This window comes from Trachemys scripta, chromosome 6 (assembly GCF_013100865.1).
Source record: "Trachemys scripta elegans isolate TJP31775 chromosome 6, CAS_Tse_1.0, whole genome shotgun sequence".
Classification (NCBI taxonomy): Eukaryota; Metazoa; Chordata; order Testudines; family Emydidae; genus Trachemys; species Trachemys scripta.
Genome location: NC_048303.1, coordinates 38,212,490 through 38,229,175, shown reverse-complemented (window position 1 = coordinate 38,229,175; position 16,686 = coordinate 38,212,490). Strand labels below are relative to the sequence as shown.

The window sequence follows — 16,686 nt, the reverse complement described above, 5'->3', positions numbered from 1 at the left end:
TGAACAAAAATTCTAAACATTCTGGGAAAAAGATCAACAAGCAGGAGAAAAAAATTGTTTTGTTACTACTGTATAATGTTTTCAGTGTAAAACATTATTGCCAAATTCTTGGTGTAAATCAGTGTCACTTCACTGAAGTCAATGGAGCTATGCAGATTTACACCAGCTGAGAATCTGGCTGTGCGTTTGTTGCTGCGCTATCTAACTTAATTTAAGAAAAAAGTGAAATTTTTAGTGTTCATAGGAAGGCTACTTATGTGTAAAGGTGTCTTGTTGTACATATTACCATTTCTATGAGCAGGTTCAACACTGCTAAATCTATAATCTTTCAATCCTGTTAAATACGTTTTCTCTGTGTAGTTACAGGTAAACAAATATTGTACCCTACAAATAGATTGTCTTAAAATAGCATTTCGCGTGCACCTGTTTCTTAGGGACAGTTTTCTTTTTTTCTAAATATTAAAACAGTGATGCTAGTATTGATCTATATAGCTAAGGATCGTTAATGTTTCTGTTATAAATATCCTTTTCAAGGGGCATATTCTATACTCACTCAACATGTCAAATTTTAATGGAGGTTTTAGGTATGGAATCAGTGTAGAATAATGCCCTCAAGATTTATAAGACAAAATTCACTCCTGGTTGGAATTTGAGCATAAAAGCGATGATATTTTTGAAAAAATTCTTTCATCTGTTTTTGAATTACAGCAGCGCAGCGATGAAAGAATATGCTAGAGGTACTGGATTCTTGTATGTAACCATTTTGAGTGCAAAATATGTTTTTCATCAATATTTCATAAATTACTTTTAATATATGCAATTAATGAGCACATGTAGTAGCTAGATTGATACAATACATTCCAATATCCTTGAAAGAACTGCTTTGGTCTAATGGGTAAAAATCACTTTGAAAACATCCTTAAATAAAGTACAAATTTAGAACCTAATAATGTTCCATTTTAAGGCACTGATTCTGCAAAGACATGCTTAATATGCAGGCTTAATTTTATACATGTGAATAGTCCCATTTATATACACATATGTATGTCTCTATCTGTTGTATAAACAAATATTCTCAAAGTCAATGTTTTTATATACTTTCATGAGGGAGTGCTTCTTTTCATTCAATGATTATAACTATCTAATAAAACTATAAAAATGAAATTCTCACACAAAATCTACACTAAATAATATTAAGGACTTGACCTTCCTCACCCAGAAATCCCTGACTTATGCTGATTTATTTTAGTAAACAGTGCTAAGGCTGAAACATTAGTCTTAAGTCCCCAGTTACATCAGCCCCCTCCTGGAGCATGGCACCAAGCTGGTATAGAAAAGGAGACTGTAAGGCATTCTCTCCTCCCTTTTTCTTTCTCACAGCAATTAAAAGAAGCTTGATAAAAGAGATTTGCATGGTCTGCTTACTGTAGGCAGGATTGGGGACGTGGCATGCTTCTATCAGCGATGCCAGTGTTTATGCTATAGCCAGAAAGGAATGCTGATCAGCAAGAGTATTTCCTGGCAGCAAAAACTGTACCCCCTCAACACTGTTGTGGAGACCCTGAGGACACAAGGCGTGAAGCTGAGTTTGAAGATTTTTTTTTTCTTTTTGAAATAGCTCAGCAGTTTATTTTCTTTCAAATAAATGTCATGGTAGCTAAGTGCAGGTAGCTAATACTGTAATACTGTACACTTATTGCAGAGTCTCAGAATAGTGGTTAACATATTTCACTTAAACACAATGGGAATATTTGATAAAGGAATTGTGCCCATTATTCAACATTTCCTTGCTTTTATCTCTTTACTTGAAAACTCTGAAGTTATTTTGTTTGTGTTGGTTTTGTGCACAGGATAAGTCTGTGGTTGAATTAAAATGTTAAACAAATAAAGGCTGTTTTCTCTATCACAGTCCCTTATTGGATGGTTCACTTAGTCATTTTTAGTATGACACTATACCAAATCCTAATATTTTATCCTGTAATTGTTGCAGTGAATTCTTTAAAAAGAAATATTAATAATGTTAGGATACTGAGCTGATAGTTTTCTATATAAAGTCTACTGTTGATTAATACTGTAGTATTGTTTGGATAATCAATCTCCTCCTTCCCATAAACTGACTCTGACTTTAGCAAACCCCAATGGAGCCTTAGCAATTTTCTTTTTATTGACAAAAGAACATTAAAAATAGTGTGGAAACTTGTATAGGTCCATATTTTATCTCTGAATGTGCACAGGAGCAGTATGTGCCTTTTGAGGACAAACTACAGTCATTAGACTTGAATACAACATTGTTGGTGTCACAAATGGTATCATCCTATTTTAGCAAGATGATCTCCATCTTGGTAGGGTCAACTCTGTGGAACTGGGCCTAGGTTTTGTGAATCTCTGTGCAAAACAAAAAAGCATAGAGACCCATCCAGTTTCTTTTCGTCCTATGAGTTGGATCCCATATCTTTGTAGACGTACAGCATCCTCTTCCTGGTAGCCTCTTGTCTGCCTGTGACCTAGCTGCTATCTCACATCTGAGGCTATAAGAACCATGTTCTACATAGTTTCTCTTCCAAATATGAAACTTTAGAAGCTAAAATATCCAATATACTATACTACAAATTATTTTTGCTATGGCAGATTGAGTTAATACTTTCAGCCTGAGTTGGGCTTTTGGCCCTACTTCCTCCCCTGTTTCAAAAAATCTCTTCCTCTGTTGAGCCTGAAAGCCAAAAAAAAAAAAAAAAAAAAAAAAAAAAAAAAAAAAATAAAAAAAAAAAGAGATTGTTTGAAACAATCCATATCTTTACCCTCCTGGCAACTTTTTAGTCCCCTCTTGTGCCCCCCCCACTCCATGATTAATTCTATAGCAGCATAAATTAGGTGCAAGAGTGTTGCTTGACCTAGTCACCTGTGCAGAAAAGTATGGGGGCATGAAGTGTCCTCTTGCTCCCTTGCATGGTCTGCTTGCATCACCGCTCACAGTGTGAGGGGAATAAACAAAATAAAAGTTATATTCTCTCTCTTTCTCTCTCAACAAAACAAAAGGATCTTTAATCAAGCCCACTAATTTCTGTAAGGTATAGACTCATAGCCTGAGACCGTTAGCTTGTTATACCCAGGTACTGAAAAGCTGTTTTTTCAAATAACATATATGACTGATTGAATAAAATGTTCAGGGAATGAATCTCCTCCTGCTGGGAGAGAAGATCCAGAGCCATTAATTTTATTCCCTGGTATGGCAGCAGACCAAGTAAAACACATATCCAACAATCTATGGAGAAAAGAGTTCTAGGGGGAAATTGAGATGCGCGTGTGTATCTCCAAAGGGCAGAATTTGGCCCCTAGAATTTAAATGTTTTAAACAGAGAAACATTTGGAACTTCATTCACTTAAAGGGATAGTGTTTGTTTAAAAGAGTAAGAGCATGAAATTTCACATCCCACTGATAGTATTCCATCTTTGGACTTTTTTTTTTGTCTTTTAGAATTAAATATAAATATAATGCAAACAACAAAGTGATTTAAATAAGAGAATAACTTGTTACAGCCATAAAGGATTTAAGAAGAGTTTGTTCTTATTATTGAGTTAGAGGCAGTTTCTCTTTTCCCATTCACAAACTGTATTGTTACTTCTTCAATAAAGTGCTGCAATGACATTGACACAGATGTGGCCCCTGCAGTTAGTACCTTATCATGCCTAGAAATTTGGAAAGTTTGTAATATTAAAGTGATTGAAATCCCTATAAATAATGATTTTATATATACCTTAATCCTTCAACTCTATATACACAATAATCCTACTGAGTTAAGTGGACTCCTTGTGTGAGAATAAACACTACATATATGAGTAAAGAATCAGGCCCATAGTGTTTTATACTGAGTAATCCAAGTATTTTAATAATCTATATTTTAGACAAACTGCAGAAAAACTAGAAAATGCCATATGTGGTATATTTTGTGCATTTTCAAGTAGTTACACATACTTTTTTGGGCTGGAGACATTGAGGAGGCCCTGAGCACTTTTCTTAACTAGACACTTCTGTACTGTTGCCAGCTACTACTGTCCTTATTATTTAGGAAGTATATTTCTAGGCAATACGCTGTGTTTCTCCTTTTGTCATCAACCAATATGCTCTGCAACATGCATCCCCAGCACTGCCAGTATCCACAGGAAAGGCAATAGTATTGCTATACATTTGTTTCTCTGGATTTTTCACATCCTTTCAAATGAAAATGCATAGAAATATGTTCATGTTTTATTGTATATGCAAAAGAATCACTTCACCCACTGAATGACAGACCTACTTCAGTGAGTCACTTGGCAGCTGTTTTCCAGGACACAGCAACACTATGTAACATTTTAGAATGCACAGTAGAAAGTATTGTATCCAGGGGCATAGCCTATGGTAGGGGTTAATGCAGAGGTGCAGTGGCCCAATCAGAGTTCCTCGAGGCATGATGTCACAAAACTCCCTCTGAGAGCATAGCAGTGAGGTCCTTTAAAAGAGTGCAGGATGTGTTCCCCCCATATGGGGCCATCTTTGCTGGCCTTTTCAAGGGAGAGGAAAGGGTTATGGCATCAGTGTTAGGCTCTTAGTCTTTGTGCTCCTGAACTAAAGGACTCTAATTTTTCTTGACCTCTGCATAGAGGCACAAAAGAGAGGCAAAAAGCTTCTTTCATTTTCATGCATACCTGTGCAGAGCTGACCACAGGCCTTTTATTTTTAATATATTTAGGGCTGGATTTGGCTTTTAGGAACCAAGAGATGGTGTTCAAACTTACTCTTTCTCTGCTTCCCCTTTGCTCAGGGGGCTCTTCTTGGAGTGCTTGCTCATGTCAATTCCATGTTAGGTATGGGCGTGCTCATGTGCACAGTTGCCGGAGATTTTTCCCCCAGGAGATTTTCCATAGGGCTGACCTTAGTGCTCCCTGGAGCCCCATGCTCATGCACAGTATAAGGGGCTCTGCCAGCCCTGTGCCCTCTCAGTTCCTTCTTACTGTCCGTGATGAATTGCTGAAACAGCTTTCTCTCTTCCACTTGCAAGTTCTCCCAATGATTTTTTGCACTCAGTTGTTCTTGTGTATAGTTAGGAGTTTAGCTATTAGTTAATTAATTAGACTGAATAGCAGTCCCTATCACGGGATGTCATCCTAGGGATGGGATATGCCCCGGTCCCCGGGTTTTAGACCATGCGCCACCTGCCATAAGCCCGTGCCAGTGAGCGACCCGCATGTGAGCTGCTTGCAGTGCTTCGGGGAAGATCACATTAAAGATAGATACAAGATCTTCAAGGGCTTCAGGCCACGCACACAAAAGGACAGGGACATTTGTCTGAAGGCCCTGTTAATGGAAGCGCACTTAGACCTGCCTCGGAGCTGTCCTGCTTCAATTTGGCACTGAGCACTTCAGCCTTGATATGGAGGGCTCCCCCAGTACTGGGAATTTCTTGGCACCAATCACCATCTCCGGTGCCAAGGAAGCGGCACAAGAAACAGTGTGCCGAAAGAGGGCACTCCCCTGCGCTGAAAAAGGATAAGCGGGGAGTGACTGATGAGGTGAGACCTGTACCAGGCCACTCGTCCTCCCCAAAGCCTCCACCCAGGGCTCTGAGCCCAGTCTGGGCCCCACCACCTTCTCCTCAGAGTGGTCGGGTCACCCTACTCTTGAGAGCCCCTTCAACACCTTAGGCTTTTCAGGCAGCAACACCTTATGGCTCTCCTAGTACTGCCCACTCCCCAAGACTATCCACTGACCTTGGAGTAATTGAAGGCAGCTCCTTCCAGAGGGAAACCCCCCATGGGTCTGCTGCAATGGTCACCAACTCAACACCAGTCCCCAGCTTCATGGCCCGCTCTCCAGCTTCGCAACACTGGTCGCCAGCTTCGCAACACTGGTCCCCGGCTTCTCGGCACTGGTCACTGGAGCCATGTCACTAATCCCCGACTCCTCGGCATCTCTCCCTGGTTCCGCATCACAGCCAGCAGCTGAAAGCGACAATGGCTGTACTGTGGTCTCTCAGGGAGGAATCCTCAGAAGAGGAATCCATCCTCCCACTGAGGAGACACTGCTCATCTTATGGACTGGACTTCAGTGCTGTACCTGCCGCAGGTGCTTGGCCACCGGGGCAGTGGATGATGCTTTGGCAGTATTGAAACCCCTGGGGTTTGCCTCCGATGCCAGGTCCTCATTCCCCCCTGTGATCTGCGGCAGCATCTGAGAGGTAAGCCCCAGTGCAGCCTCGACTGGTACAGGACCCAGGCTCGGACTCCAACCCTGGTACCGAGACCCCAGCAGTGGCCCCAGTGAATGCGACCCTGGTGTTGGAGGCGGACCCAGCCCCTCCTGCAGTGTTGGCATCTTCCTCATCATTCCCAGATGAGGTGGTCACGGGTCCCTCCCACCCACTGTCTCTGGATGATTTCCGAGCTCACCAAATGGGTCATCACGAATTTGGGGCTAGAGGTGGAGGAGCTAAAGGAGCCCACGGACAGTCTTTGTGATATTTTGGCTGCAGCAGCCCCTTCTAAGGTTGCTCTACCAGTCTATGATTGGGTGTTAAAACTGGTTAAGGTGCTGTGGCAGACCCCATCTTCTCTGCCCCCAACCTCAAAAAGGGCAGAGGAAAAATATTATGTCTTGGCCAAAGGGTTTGAGTACATGTACTCACACCCTCCCCTGACTTATAGCAGTAAATTTATAATATCCCTGCACCCATTCATATGTGTTAGTTGGGGAATTGGCTAGGGATGTGGGGAGAGCCAAAACTCAACATGTTTCTTGCCCCTCACAGGTCCAGGATCCTGCAGGAGTATAGTATGGAGTTCTTACTCCCCCTTAATCCCTTGCTTGGGTATGTAGTCCAAGTCACAAGTAGTTCTTAGACACTTAAGACATATAAGAGAGTTTTAAGTATTGTAGGTAACCATTTGGATAACTTTATTAGTTTTATTTGTATTTTGAGCTTTACAAGCTATAAAAAATAGTCTCTTCCTATAGGAAAAGTTAGTTGGCATTTTGAATGACTGAGACCAGCAATTTGGCATGAGATCAATATCCGGAACTACTTCTATTTCTTCTTTTATGAAGTAACATGTAGCTGAAAGTTGAAAGCATCTGTCACAAGTATAAAATGAAATCCATTTTCAAGTTTGCATTGTAGTAAAGCAAACCATTGATCACTTACATTTCAGAAAGGATTTACTGTTCTTTATCAGAATGTGTTTTATGTTTGGTAGTCAGCATGAACAGCCTAATGCATCCATTTCTTGGCTCTCTTTTATGTAAACTCTTTAAACCATTACACTTCTTCCATATATGTGAGATCAGGAAATGCATGGAATTGAAATACTTAAATCTATTATAGTAATTATTGTCATATATTCTTCAGAAAAAACTTAAGTTGTTTTTTCCTCTTGTGAATTTCATTATTAACTAGGATTATCTGAGGGATTAAGGAAGTACATTAATGAAAAGGAAAGCTACTGCAGATACATTTATGAAGCTTGGATCAAGTATTTGCTTTATGTTTAAGACTTCTAAAAAAATTCATGCACAGGACCAGATTGTTCTCCTAGTGTAAAACCTGTGCAAGGGGTCTGGAGGAGAATATCTCTTCAATGAGATCCCTTGGGGTAATAGGGAGGGATGGGTTTGGTCTCCTGTGAAAATGGCTAAGGGGACTGGCCAAAGTCTTCTGGATCCTAGAGAGAATTATTCAGGCCACAGAAGGCACCCTCCACACACAGATCTTTTCCTCTTATGCAGAAGGGAGGGGTGAATCACCGCACTGGCTCCATTCCCTCCACCCCAGCTCCTGCAGAGAGTCATCCATTGGTCTGGGATCCAAGCTGGGGGGAGGAAGTGGAGACTAGGCAGTATGAGGAAGGATTGGGAGACCTGGAAAGGTTATACTTTGTCTTTCCACACACCCTGGCCTCATGGAGATTCACTGGAAAAGATAATACAGCATAAGTCTGTATTATCTTTTCTACAGAACCCACCTAGTGGAAGGCCCAGGGCATCTATAGTCAGTGGAAGTCTCTGGTAGCACTGCTCCAATGAAGCCAAGCAGGTGGCACTGCTGGGAGTCAGGGCTGGTGTGGAAGCCCAGAGCCTCTGTGAAGATGGTGCTGGCCTCTCATAGATATCTTGGGATTTACCAGGTTTGGGGGAGGGACTAGGGCTGGAATAATTCTCCTGTGGGCCCAAGGCTACTAGATTTTGTGGGGCCCTTGTATACAAGTCTTTTTTCTAATTTAAAACAAAATGATCACAATTATGGCATTGAGGCTATTAATGCTATACTAAACTTGCCTTTTAATTAACATAAAGCCATTCTATGGTTACATTTAAGTCTTAAAACATGTAGAATATAGTTAAGTTAATTCAAAATAGCCTACTTCTTACCTTAGAACAGCAGTTATATTAGTTTCTTTCTGGGAGGGAGTTTGGTGCAGGAGGGGCTGTAGGCTGGGGCAGAGTGTTGGGATGCAGGAGAGGGTGAGGAGTGTGGGCTCTGGGAGGGAATTTGGTGAAGGAGGGGGCTCCTGGCTGGGGCAGAGGGTTGGGATGCAGGAGGAGGTGCAGGGGTCTGGGAGGGAGTTTGGTGCAGGAGGGGATTCTGACCTGGGGCACGGGGTTGGGGTGCAGGAGGGGGTATGAAGTGCAGGCTCCATCTGGGAGGCACTTACCACAGGTGGTCTAGCTGGCGACGCAGCAGGGCTTAGGCAGGCTGCTTGCCTGCCATAGCCCCATGCCACTCCTGGAAGCGGCTAGCTGCTGGCATGTCTCTGCACAGCCCTGGGGAGAGGGGAACAGCGTGTCTCCTTGTGCTGCCCGCGCCCACAAGTGCCACCCCCACAGCTCCCATTGTCCAGTTCCTGGCCAATGGGAGCTGCGGGGATGGTACTGGGAGTGGGGGCAGTGCGCGGAGCCACCTCCCCTCACCCCTATCCGGAGCCACAAAGAAGTGCCAGCAGCCAGCCGCTTCCAGGAGCGGCGTGGGGCCATGGCATGCAGGTAGCCTTCCAAAGCCCTGTTGCGCTGGGGCCCCCCTTAGCCTGGGGTGCTGGGCTGCAGCCCCTAAAGCCCCTGTGTTAATCTGTCCCTGGGAGGGACCTGAAGCATATTCTATTGGGAAGGGGGCGGGGGACATAAAATTTTCTCCCTTCCAAATAAGGTGATATGGGGGAACATCAATGAGGGGATCCTTGTGGAGACTTTAGACCCTTCATGTTTTATGAGGGGTGGGGATGATCCGGCTCATGGAGAAACTGGTTATAAACCTTTTCTCCTGCCAGTGATGTAGCCCAGTGTTTCCCGCCAATCTGTGATGCATGTGCCTGCTCTGAGGCAGTCCAGCGGTGTTGATAGGCTTCAGCACTTGTTTGCTGTCCTTTTTCTCCTATGCACCGCCTCTCTTGCAGTGATTCATATCAGGATTGCTGTCCCTTTTCCACTCTGAAGCCTGTCTGGGCTTGCAGAGAAGTGTTCCTGCTCAAACTTGCTACTTACATGAAGCCCTGTCTTAGGTTCTCAGCTGATAGACCCTTGCTCTGTCAGGGAAAGGGGCTCTAATTTCAGGCAGCAACATAAAGGAATTGTGCCTGTCTTGTTCTCAGCCCCTGGACCCTTACTTCTATAGGAAAAAAGGTGCTCAAAGTTTCAAAGACAGGAATCCCCCTGTCCCTGTCTCTGCAGGCAATTAAAATGTAAGGAGCATTGCAGGCAGTCCTTGCCCAGAACAGAAGTGCTCCATTCCCACATGGGATTACAGTTCAGGTCCAATGACCTACTACCTCCTTCCTGAAAACAAATCCAAACCAGAAAAGTGCAATATTAGCTACAGGGTTTCCTGTACTCTTCTCCTTTAAGGACATCATAAGATCTGAAGAGGCGATGCTGGTTAAAACATAAGGAAATTTCATAAGTTATGAGAACTAGTGCAAATACATAAGATCAGCACAGTAATAGCCCCCTTGGTAAAATCATATTCACCTCTTCAGCAGGAGACCTCTTTCCAAAATATCCCAGATCAGAGGAGAGAGGACAATTATGCAGAAATTTTAAAGCCTCAGTTTGGCCATTGGACTAAATGGATTCTTTATCGTTAGTTAGGAAATGTACTTGGTGGCAAGCAACTAGCTTATCGCAGTGAGTATGATACGTCTTAGCTTGAGATTCTGGAGAACTTCTTGCAATGGTGTATAAAATATTCTTGGCTGTCTTTACTTTGGCTTGATGCAATTTGCAATAAGGACAAAGGCCCCTAACTCAGTGGCTACATGACAGCCATGTCTATACTTATGTCTATACCAGTCATCCGAAACAGATACCTATGCTTAAAAATGCTCAATGAGGATGTTATCTTCAGAGATTTTTAGCTGTTAACTCTAGTAAATCTCTACTGAGAATGTACAAACTGAAATCTTTTTCAAAGGCTTATAGCTTGGCCAAATTTGGCCACATTTTCATGAGAATGGCACAAGGCACATCCCTGATCTAAAGGCCTCCGCTTACCAAATGCCAAGTCACTGCTCAGAGGGGCACTAGAACTTTCCAAACAAATGGTCACCAGAATTTTTTTTAATATTGAAAAATGTATTTTTTCATAGCCTTGTTTTTAGAAATGGCTGAACTGTTTTGGCTGAAATTTTATATATAAAATATATATATATATATACACACCTCTACTTCAATATAATGCTGTCCTCGGGAGCCAAAAAATCTTACCGCGTTATAGGTGAAACCGCGTTATATTGAACTTGCTTTGATCCACCGGAGTGCGCAGCCCCACTCTCCCAGAGCACTGCTTTACTGCATTATATCCGAATTCATGTTATATCGGGTTACATTATATCGAGGTAGAGGTGTATATATGTTGTGAACCAGTTGCTTTTGGCATTTTGCATTGCTTCATTTTAGATTTCTCTGTTATTTACTTTATTAAGAACCAAACTCTTTATTGCATGTGTGTTGCTGGCTATATCTGTCCAAACATTTAAAAAGATGTACCTAATCAGACAAGGTATTTACACCAACTGCTGAACTGAGCCAGAGAATATTACACATTTTATAATGTTGCTATGTTTTAATCAGTTTTAACCCAAAGAAACCAGTATGGTTGTGAATTATGACTAAATGTGTAATTAGATTGTAGAACTTAGAGTTTAGCAGATAAGTTAAGAATAAAGATGGGAAATTCAATCAGCACTTTGGCCTTAATTTCCATTGTTGGAATTTATATAATTTTATTTGTCTGTTTATTCTTTTGTACACATTTGTGAGCTAAAGCCCTGAGATACAGCCCAGGTTTTCATCCTTACCTATGAACTTCCGGGCTTCCGCAGGTGTAAATTGGACCCTTAACATTTCTTACTCATAGATTTTTGTAGCTGAAAGGAATAAAACAGACTCTGGGAATTAAGGGAACATGGAACAATAAAGAAGTTAGAATGTGATTCTGAAAAACTGCTTACTACATGGCAAATGTCAACCAGCAGGTGATTTGCAGCTAATTAACAAGAGCATTATGTGAGTGGAATGTTTTCTAATCACTAAAAAGGGAGTTATTTTTCAGTTAGCTGAGCTGTGATTTTCAGTTGATTAGCAGGTGTCTTCAGATTTAGTTTATAAAATTTGTGTGTGCACAGTGACAGGGATAGAGAGGTGGGGGAAGGTATACCCATAGACTGCATAATCCGTTCCAGATGGCCACAATGAGTTTTATTTAATACCAAATCCAGAAAAGTGACCAGTATCACAAAATAAAGTCTAGACTTTTGTGATTTTAACTGAAGGAAAGTCTGAAGGTTTCATTTAACACTGGAGATGCACCGTATGACTAAACAAATATATACTTTCATCTCAATTTAAAATGGAAACTTTGAACCTAATTCTGAAAACACTTCAGCTTAACTCATGTAAACAAACACACTGAACTCAATGGGACTGCTCATTGAGTAAAACCACTCACATGAATAATTTTTTGCAGGATTCAGCCCCAAATTAATCACTCAAAGCAAGACTGCCTCACCATTTTGTAGGTACGTTGATGGGTAGAAGGTACCTTTTCTCATCTCTTGTACACCCTGCTAAAGACGAGGCACAAATGTATTCCTTGGATTTATGGGAGCAGGGACTTCTCTCCTCACTTCCTCAGATTGCTCGGTACTGCAATGGGGCTGGAGAGAAAGCAAGGCCTCCTCTTCCCTCACTTCACCAATTCACTGAGGAGGACTGGTACATACAGAAAAATAAGATGCACATTTAGATGGGGTGTAGCAGTAGGAATGCTGTTCTTACTTGCTAGGGAGCTTCAGAATGCCTACCAGTGACCCATCAGGGGTGACGCAGCTCCATATTGTCCTCAGTTTAAGGCTGTGTCAAAATAGCACAACTGAATGATTAAAAGTACATTAGGATGATTAATAAGAAACTAATTATCAGTAGAAACTAATTATTCTGTAAATAGCAATGGTATTAAAGCCTGGTTTAGGTTAGAAATAAAACTTGTTCCTGTTACACACTGAGCTTACTACAGAAGAAAAAAAAAATCAATGAAAAACTCTTTTGTGTGCTACACTTTTTTTTAATCAGGCATTTAACTTCTGACTCTGAGTCTCACAAAGGGTCATAAAACTATTCAAATGATAGTTTTTCCAGGAAATGTGTTTGGATGTAATAGTTTGGGATATCTGTTAGAACATTCAGTTAATACTTGGCCAGATATAAGCAATGACTTTCTAGCAGTCCGAAATGTCATATTTTTGTCTTCTTTTTTAAATAACATAGACTTGTTTAAAATAACTTTTTTTTGGTACACTAAATCAAAATCCTAACATTTTTTCTTTCTTTTTTTTTCTTTCTCTGCCCCATACTTTGAGGCAAAGTACTAATTTTATTTTCATGAGTTACAGTGACTGGCAGAATAATGCATCTGCTAGTGAATAGCTCTGCTTCTCCTTCTTAATAACCCAGAAAAACATATTAGGCCAATTTAATCCTTGGATTTTCACCAAAGATGAATTTGGTAAGTGACTGCAATCTCTTGCATAAATTCTGCCTCTCACCACACATAACTACGTACTGCATTTTCATTTTTCTTCACTTTTTCAACATCAGCGTAGATAATTTACTATAACTTTATGACCAGATTGTATTAGATTGCTTGTGTATAAGAACATATTTAAAGCATATGTTTTTACTTAAAAGATTGTATATTCATTGCAAATTAATTCTAGTGATTAACCGCTCATCTATTTAACTTTAGTTCAGCAGTCTGAAGTTTGTGCTAGTTGAGAGACCTATTGTAACATAGATAATGATCATTCATGCTTTGAGATCAATGGCAAAACTCTGATTGGATTTAAGGGGGCAGGATTGAGTTCCAGTTTGGGGTCATATCATGTTCATTTTACTCATAAAAATAGCCCCATTGAAGGTGAGCAAGATTTGGTCCATGGTACTTAGCAAATTCCTAAAATATTTTAACATAGCTTTACAAGATAAGATACTGAAATTAAATGTATGTGTGTGTGCGCATGCGTATGCGAGCCTTGAAATAAATAAATATATATGTTAAATATATGCCCTTAAATAAATAATTAAATAATAAATATACACAATGTGCCTTGAACATTTTTTAATTAGGACTGGTGTTTTCTTTTTAATTGATTTACATCCATCATTACATTCTAGTCACTGTTCTTATAGATTAAAAGCCAGTTTAAGTGAAGATAGATCACTTCTGAATTAATTGTGAAACTGTATTCCATATGTTGTAAATACTTTCCAATGTGATTAGCACTGCTTACAGATGAGCGTTTGGGCTTGCTTTATGAGTTGTGGTCAGAGTTAGTTCAGATCAAAGAGGTGACCCTTAACAGGAAATGTCTGGATATTTTCTAGTCAGAGAGCAGGTGCGAGTAGGCAGGAGCAGAGGATATTGAGTTGTCTAAAGTAGAAAACTACCTCCCAGCTCATGATTGGAATTGTGGCTGCTTAGTTTCACCATTACGCTATAATATGGACTACAGCTTAGAAGGTTATTCTGTCTTTAAAGGAACTGAATGATAAAGATATCATTCTTTATAAAAAAAAAGTAAAAATTCCTATATTTAACTGTTATCTGTTTCATAATTGTGCATCATTATTTTAAAATGAAGATGGCTGTGCAGTCTGTTAATTGGTACTAATGTTTATTCAATGATAATTGTTAAAGATCTGTTTTACAGTAGATAAGATAAGGTGCTTCTGTTTAAACTCATGTCAAAACATGTTTAAACAAAAGAATTTTGATAAGAAACTAAGCTGGCAGCCTCTGATACTTACACAATTTTTTTTTCTTTGCTTAACTTAGAGATGTAATGTTAGTATTCTGAGATAGTAAATGTTAGTATGGAAAACACTCACATTTGTTTACATGTAAAATATACTCAAATTGAAATGATAAACAGGGAGAACATACATTCTTTTCTGAACTGATACTCTGAGCTTTAGAAAAGCATATACAGCACATTCTCATGTGTGTGAAGTAAACATGTTAAAGAATGTTATGAGTGCAATAGAAATATAGAGACAAATACGTTTTTAGCAGTTAGCTCTGCAAGCGTTTTTATAGAGTTTATAGTTATATTTATTAATAGAAAATGTTTCGGAAGTTATAAGGAGAGACTAAACATATTTTGGTCAAATCCTGTACTGTGCTTAAATTAGTGCCTTTCAGAGTGAATAAGGATGGAAGAGTCTGGCCCACTGCAGAGAATTATGTATATAGTTAGTTGGTAGCCCATTCAACAACAGGCATGATTTGTGTGATGCTGCTCTTTCCACTATGTTATATTCTGTCTCCTTTTACCATCCTCTTTATTTTTCTTTCTTTCTGTTGATACCCTATAAACTGGGTCATTGTTGGGTCATGAGATTATGACAGCCTGCCCAATGGGAATGTGACATCAGTGATAAATTTGGTGATTATTAACCTTTATAATTTTATTCACCTGCATTTGTATCTTATCTTCCTGGAGTTAATTTTAGCCTATGAGATGCTAGGGGATCTCTGTTACTTTGGAGTGGTATCTAATCGTGTTTAGATCTTGTTGCTCAATAGGCAAGTTTCCATGAGATCACCAACACAACTAGGCAAATAATGGATTCTTCAGTTCTTTCATAATTTTGAAAAGTTAAACTATTTGCTCCGAGATATATATTTTTAACTCTTGATTTGCTATTGGTTATTAATCCAACCTAGTATATTTAAATGTACAAAGAGTTCCATTTCTTTATTCATTTGAACCAGAGATGCTGTAGTCCAGGATTAGAAAGAAAAAGACTGAATGCTTTGTTGCTGTGTATACAGACTGCAAAGAACTGAAGCTTGCTACACGCTCCCATTTTTTTTAACTTTTCAAAATTGTGAAAGAACTGAAGCATCCATTATTTGCCTAGTTGTGTTGGTGATCTCACTGAAAGTGTCAGAATTTTCTTTTAATGGTCTAAAATAGCAGTAGCAAGACAAGGTAGATGAGATCATCTCTTTTATTGACGAAAGAGAGAAGCTTTCTAGCTACACAGCTCTTCTTCAGGTCTGGGAAAGATGGAACAGATTGTTTAGCATAAGTAGTTAGCACATATTTTAAAAAGAGCAGGAGTACTTGTGGAGTACTCTTGTTCTTTTTGCGGATACAGGGCTGCTACTCTGAAACCACATATTTTAAGGGACCATTCAAGGTGAAGTGGCCTGTTAACACCCCTGCAGTCAAAAAAGGGGGGTTAGTAGGTTACAGATTGTTGTAATCAGCCATAAACCCAGTGTCTTTATTAAGACCATGATTTTTTTGTGTCTAGAAAAGTTATATCCTGGGACTAACATGTCTACAACAACACTGCAAACATAAAATACTAGTTTTTTTCCTTTTCTTTACACCATGTACCAGAATCTCTTACCCTATAAATATGTAAAAAGGTACTATTAGAAATAATTAAAAGGATATCCCCATTGTATATGTTTCAAATTATAAACTGCTCTCAGGAGCTATTTTTAGAAACACCATGTACTACAAACTAGACATGAGAAATTCTTGGTATCTCAGATAATATCTAACTCTTATACAGCACTTTTCATCAGTTGATCTCAAAGTGCTTTACAAAGGAGATCAGTAAATGAGAGTTTATATTTTCTAATGGCAAAAATATATAACCTATAACCTATAAATTCACTGGTTCTGTATAATATAAGAAGAGAGAAGAGTGATAGTCCTGTGCCCTACACACCTATTTGCTGGTCCCAAGAAAACAGAAATGTCATACCTTTGTGATATGAGCCAGGATTTAGAAGTGGGCGATCAGGGTGATTGGTTAGGTGCCAACTTCCAGGAGCACCAAATCAAGTGCAAGGGGAGGGAGGGCGACATTGCTTTGTTGTTTTGTTTTGGTTTATTTGGTTGGAGGCACCGAGAAGGTTTTCCACCTTGGGTGACAAAACACCTGGTGCCAGCCCTGGCCAAGGGGAGCACTGCCAGCCTAAGGTTTGTAAATGTTTAAAAAAGCTTACGTTTGGGGAAGATTTGAGAGACATTTCAGTTATTATTGACTAGGAAGAGAGTGGGTAAAAATCACTTTTCTCAGTATAAAAATATATTCTTGCAACCATTCAGCTGCATAGCTGAAGTTGGCCAGGTGTGGTGGCAGGCCTC

The 16,686-nt window shown here is 39.9% G+C and overlaps 1 protein-coding gene across 1 annotated transcript in view; it reads left to right on the top strand.

The window, feature by feature from the left end:
• Positions 1-16,686, top strand: part of ADAMTS6 (ADAM metallopeptidase with thrombospondin type 1 motif 6) — a gene marked incomplete in the record, with an annotated part of 313,682 nt that overhangs the window by 41,218 nt on the left and 255,778 nt on the right.